Raw genomic sequence first — 7,092 nt, 5'->3', positions numbered from 1 at the left:
AAAGCATTTTATGATATTTTTGAACTAAAAAGGTACAAAAAGGCAGTTTTCGACATCCTTTCCCATTTTGTGAAAAAGGTTTACTGATATTTTCGACCTAAAGAGACATATTCAAACACACTTGTGTGAGAAATGAACTGCACTTGAAATCACACAAAATACTTTGCGCAGCTTTGCCCATTTTGTGCAACATGTTTTAACAACATTTTTTACCTAAAAAGGCATATGAGAACACACACAGGTCAGAAATAAAAAACTGCACTCACACAGAGCAGTTTCTGACATCTTTGCCCTTTTTGTGCAACAATATTTTTGACCTAACGAAACATGCACACACAAAGCAGTTTCCAACATCCTTGCCCATTTCGTACAAAAGGGTTTAACAATATTTTAACCAAAAGAGGCATATGCAAACACACACAGGTGAGAAATGAACGACACTCCAAACCAGACTAAACCATTTTTGCATTCTTGCCCATTTTGACCAAAGCATTTTATGATATTTTTGAACTAAAAAGGCATATGCAAACACACATAGGTGAAAAATAAACTGCACTCCAAATAAAACACAGGAGTTTTTGACATCCTTTCCCATTTTGTGCAAAGAATGTTTTAACAATATTTTATTTTATTATCTAAAGAGGCATACGTGAACACGCACAGGTGAGAAATAAAGAACTGCACTCCAAATCACACAGAGCAGTTTTCAAAATCCTTGCCCATTTTGTGCAAAAGGGTTTAACAATATTTTTGACCTAAAGAGACATATGCAAACACAGTCATGTGAAAATGAACTGCACTTGAAATCACACAGAATACTTTTTCAACTTTGCCCATTTTGTGCAAAAGGTTTTAACGATATTTTTCACATAAAGAGGCATATGTGAACACACAAAGGTGAAAAACGAGCTGAACTCAAAATAGCACATAACAGTTTGGGTTAATTTTGCTCTTTCGGCTCAGCTCACTAAAAAGAGCCTGCTCTTTTGGCTTCTCAGATTATTTTTGTTGCTTAAATCGCTATATCATGTCTTATTATGTAACAATAAGCACAAAATGACTTAAAAAGGGGGAAAAGAAATACATAAAGGAAAAGAAAGGAAACAATTGGTTACTTTAATTGTTTGTTTTACCATTAATAATGAAACGTTATTTCAAAAAATTGCGGGGAAAAAAAAAAGTTTAAAAATACTCAATTATAATAGAATTCTTACTACCCCTTTTCAAACATGTTACGTAACATTATTTTGTTGTTGAGTCATTGTTTTTGTCCTGTTTTATTCTAATGATTGAAATATAGTTTTTGTTCATTCATTCATTCATTCATTCAATTTAATTTTTGACTCCACAGTGAACTCATTTCAACTTTGAACCTTTTTATTTTAACCGACTTTAAAGTAAAGCAAAATGTCAAATAAAAGAATGTAATTTTCACTGCAATGAACTATAAAATCCATTTATAAACTTGACATTTTCTGTAAAAAAAGAAGCTCATCATGAAACTCATTATCCCAACTCTTGTTTGGAGACGGATCCCGTCATTCACTTAAAAGAGCCAGCTGATAGAGCCGTTACATTCCCAAACAACACATCACCATATCGAAGGCTCTTTATTGGTGGGGAGCCGGCTGCTCACTTTCAAGAGCCAGCTCATGAGCCATTTTGTAAGATCATTATCTCGAAGGAGTCAACTCTTGATTGGTGGGGAGCTGGTTCTCATCATTCACCTCCTAGAGTCGGCTATTAGAGCCGGTTCTATCTCCGAATGACACATGACTACAATACAATACTCATACATGTGTGCGTAAATGAATGTATGAATAAATAAATGCCTGACTATTTTTCTTTGTAGGTATACGTCCCTACAAGTGTGAATTTTGTGAAAAGGCCTTTACGCAACGATGCTCTCTTGAGTCTCACTTGAGGAAGATTCACGGAATTTATCAACAATACGCCTACAGACAGAGACGTTCCAAAATATTTGTATGTGAAAACTGCGGTTATACTGCAAGTTGCCCCAATGAGTACCTTATCCATTTAAGACAATGCCATCCTAGTAGTACTGCCCTACACAGGTACGCACGCCAGGCACAAAACTGCTGCTATTTGACATCAACCAGACCACATTTGATATACTCTGCTTTTAATGTGTAAAGTTGTATCCTCAGTTCAAGTATGGATTTACAAATTACCGTATTTTCCAGACTATATGGCACACCAAAAAAAATTGTCCCGAAATTTAAAAGTGTGCCTCATAATTCAATGCATATTATGTACTGTAAAATATGATGGATAAGATTGGAAATGCATCGTTACAATAAAACAATACTGCATACAGTAACTGTTCTGCCTTTGAGAAACATGTAGAGTGGACTTGGAGTGCCCTCTTTTGGTGAACATGTTAATTGTTTTTTTTGCTAGAAGGAAACATAAAAACACAGAACTTGCATATCCTCTTTTCTTTTTGCTTTGGAAATAATTAAAAGTGTGAAATATTGTCACGGTTGCCATGGCGCCCAATTGGCCCCAACCATGTGGCGCCAGCCGCGGCTCATTGACAGATTGGCTTCCCTTCTGTTTAAGCTCAGTGCTTTCACTCACCCTTTGTCAGTCCGTCAACGAACCTCTGTCCCGCAAGACGTGGGTTTTGACTCCGTCCGGTTCCCTGCGTGAGTTTCCTGTCCGGTATTGTTACCGTCTATTTTGTCCTGTTTAATGTCGATCTCCAGTTTTGTTCCCGTCTAGTTTTTCCCGTTTAATTTCGATATCCAGTTTTGACATCAATCATGTCTGTCCCGCCCTGTCCGGTGTCACTCCATCTGTCCGATATCTGCTCAAGCAATTGGTATCGATCTCGTCGGCCTCTGGCTTCCTGTCATTCCACACCAGATTGCTGCCTCATGTGTTCCGCCCAACGATCGCAGAATCACTGGCCTTTGGGTTAACGTGCATGACTGCCCCATTTCCCGTAAAATAAAAGCTTGTGTGAGAAACGTCACGCATTTGGGTTCTCGTTCTGTTCCGGTTCATGACAAATATATTGCCATAAAATTGGGACTCTAAGACGCATCTGACTATAAACCGTACGCAGTACACTTTTAAAGGAAAAATATTTTTGACACACATAAGCCGCACCTGACTATAAGCCGCATGTGCCCACATTGAAACATGAGATATATACAAAGAAAGACGGTACACAGAAAGAGTTCAAATAATATACGGTACCTTAACCCCTTATGATCTGACGGCCCGCCGGTGGGCTGCAGGACTTTTGATAAACAAATACGTGTCAGTACCATGTCACCAGTCACTGAAATATGTCATGCCACATATCATTGGACAGCTTTCACTGTCATACATTATGCCACATATCATTGGACAGCTTAAACTCTTTGGATTCAAGATATGAAAAAAAGGTATAGTCCAATTTAATGGTACTTAGATGAAGATTTTTGTATATTGTAATGTTTTGTACAAAATGATGTACACTTGTTTGAATTGTTGTTTGCAGGTATTAGCTTAATTAGCAAGCTGGCAGGATTATTTTGTACTTTGTTTTTAGTTGGTTACTTGACTGAAATATTTTGTTCACTGTAACATTTTATACAAAATGACGTACTCTTGCCTTAATTGTTGTGAAATGATACTGCATACAGTAATTGTTCTGCCTTTGAGAAACATACAGAGTGTTCTTGGAGTGCCCTCTTGTGTTAATTGTTAGTTGCTAAAATTAATGATAGTAGATAAACCAGATGTCGTGATGTTAATTTATGTTCCATAAAATAAATTGTTATCATTTCAATGTATTTATTCTTTTTATGCAACCCTCGCTCTTACTGTAGTTCTAAATCCATCTACCTTATAGTCCAGAGCGTCTTATATACAACAACATGAACGGATACCTTCCAACTTATTCCCTTTCCCCATTTTCTGATCATTTTAAATCGTGTACGCCCTATAAAGATTATTGTATGGGAAAAAACAAATGAATTTACTGCTGCTTATAATAAGCAATACTGAATTTTCTGCAAGTGGGGAAAGAACTAAGAAAGATGCTGAAAGAATTGTTTGTGTTGTTTATTCGGTAAATAAAATCAACATGTTTACAAAAACGATCTTTGTTTTTAATCTACAAAGTATGTCTTGCTGTGAGTAAATAGGTGCCGCGTTGTGTTTCTAAGGTGTATTGTCGCTTAATAAAATAATTGCAATCGTTAATGCAAGGAGTAATAGGCTGAGCTTGACAGATACATGTATTGACAATGGAATGATTTGGATGATGACCCTATGAATTAGAAAATCATATCTTAAACGTCTCATCTCATCTCATTAGCTACACCGCTTATCCTCAGTAGGGTCGCGGGGGTGCTGGAGCCCATCCCAGCAATCATCGGGCAGTGGGCAGGGGACACCCTGAACTGGTTGCCAGCCAATCGGAGGGCACACATGGACAGACTACTCACTCGCTCATTCACACCTAGGGACAATTTGGACCGGCCAATTCACCTGAAATGCATGGTTTTGGAATGTGGGAGGAAACCGGAGTGCCCGGAGGAAAACCAAGCAAGCACGGGGAGAACATACAAACTCCGCACAGGAAGTGTGGAGCTGGATTTGAACCCACGCAGGAGGTTCCCAAGACATGAACTGTGCCGCACATGCGCTAACCCTGCGCCGCCGTGCTGCCCTATCTTAAACGTATTTTAGATAATTATACTAAAGAAGAAAAATATATCAAGAGTTTATTTGAGTATTTTATGTTATAGGTGTCACTAGCAATATTATTTAAAGTTTGAATTGCCGTTTCCTTAATTTCTAAAATTCCTTTTGTTGGTCAAGGTTTTGTTTTCCTGTTTGAATTTTGAATACGTTTTCCCTGCAAGGGAAAAAAATGAATAGGTAGTTAAAAGTTTCAGCCTAGTTCATTTGGATTTGGGCACATGTTTTTATATTACATTATTGTACTTTACAGCTGTTTTTGTGCAATTGGTTTATTAGTTTTGTTGATTAAATATTGTTGTTGTTTTTCTGTTTTATTCCTAAATTAAAAGCCACAAAAAACAAGAATAGAGAAAATCCACGACGCTGCGATGACGCAAAAGACGAACCGCGAAATGAAGGGGGAAATGTTGCTTTTGCAGCGATCCAAGATGGCCGAAATTCTGCGCATGCGGGCTACACATGGAATCCCCTCTTAACACGATCCTCCGTGGTGATGGGAATTCTGGTTCTTTTTAATGAAAAGGCTTTTTCGGCTCGGCTCACTAAAAAGTTCGGGCTCCTTTTGCTCTTCAGATTGTTTTCGTTACTTCAATTCCTTTATTACCAATTATTATCCAACATTATTCACTAAATTATTTTGAAAGGGGGTTGGGACGGTTGGGGGGCTGGATAAAGCAAAACAGGCCAAAGGAAAAAGGAAAAAAGGGAAGAAAAAAAAGAGAATCAAGAAATTCCGTTTCACACTCTTCCATGTGCTGACAACAATTAAGTGCAGATGCACGGAACAACCCTAACTTCAGATAATACTCAATAAAGTGACTTTTCAGCCAATACTGAAGTAAAAGCAACTGACATATAAGACATGAATAAAATGTTCAAAGCAGCAGCAAATAGCGACAGTAAAATAAATAATGGTAAAATGTGAAAGGTAAAAAGGTAAAAGATAAAATGGGTAATAATATAAATACAATCTGCAGGTGTGCAAGTAGATGTGCAGTTTCTCTTACTGGGTGTGGAGAGTTTAGTCGCCTTACCTCCTGGTGAAAGAAGCTGTTTGTGAGTCTAGTAGTGCGGGAGCGGTGGCCACTGTATCTTTTTCCAGAGGGAAGGAGGCCGAAGAGACAGTGTGCTGGATGAGTTGGCGATGGAGATGTCTTTTTGGGTAGGCGGGTGGTGTAGATATCTTGCATGGAAGGAAGTGATACTCCTATTATCCCTTTAGCAGTTCAAATAATGCGCCGCATGGCCTTCCTGTTGTAGTCTGTGCAGCTGCCACCCCACTCAGCAATGCCACTGAAAAGGATGCTTTCGACGGTTCCATGGTAAAATGTCGAAGAGAATAAAGAAAGAGTAAGAAGTAAAAAAGGAAAAGTAAAATAAAAAGGAAAAGAGAAAGGAAAAACGTTAGAAAGAAAAAAAAATCCCTTTAATTAGATAGATAGATAGATAGATAGATAGATAGATAGATAGATAGATAGATAGATAGATAGATAGATAGATAGATAGATAGATAGATAGATAGATAGATAGATAGATAGATAGATACTTGATTCATCCCTGCAGGGAAATTCACAATTATTATTAATATTATTAATAATTATTAATTGTTATATTCCTTATAATAAGGCAACATAATAAAAATACATATCTGAATCAATATATGTTTTTAATCCATATTTTTCTACTCAAATCATAATAGTATTTTTTTTCAACTCTAAAGTGAACTTTTACCTCATTTACAATTTCAACTTGTTTCTACTGAGCAACTCTCCCCCCAAAAATTGTGTAATACAAAGTGTCAGGACCAGAACAGAAACAGGACCCACTTGCATGACGTTTACCACAAGTTTTATCGAAAGAGAGAGAAAGGGCTTCGCCCACGATCCGGTGTTCGCTGTACGCGGGAAGCAAGCCGCTCTCGTACTCAGATTGTGATCCGAACACGGAAGTGGATCTTCCGTAGCGAGCGATGGCGGTATCAGGGGCGGAAAACTGGTCGGTAGCTGGGACTGGGAGAGCAACACGTGGTCGGGGTCGGAAACGAGTCGTAAGCCAGAACGGGAGAGTAGACATTGTGTGGTCAGGATCAAAACAGGTCGTAGACGGAGACAAACAGGAACAAAAACGGGACAGACGGGAGTCAGGATCAAAAAAAGGCTTGCCTAGTATACACTGAGGTTCGCATACAGACTGACACCAGGGGATTGGCAGGACTGGGTTCAAATAGTGAGCCAATCAAAACCAATCAGGGAGCCAATCAGAACCTGCGGCGGTTGGCGCCAAATGAGCGGGCACAGATGAGTCACATCAGTAATCATGACACAAAGCAATCCAATATACTCAACAGATGTAAAGTTCATAACTCACAAT

Source organism: Urocampus carinirostris, chromosome 17 (assembly GCF_059441175.1).
Source record: "Urocampus carinirostris isolate Australia breed hairy pipefish chromosome 17, RoL_Ucar_1.0, whole genome shotgun sequence".
Classification (NCBI taxonomy): Eukaryota; Metazoa; Chordata; class Actinopteri; order Syngnathiformes; family Syngnathidae; genus Urocampus; species Urocampus carinirostris.
The sequence above is the reverse complement of the archived record's forward strand: the minus strand, read 5'-3'. Positions refer to the sequence as shown.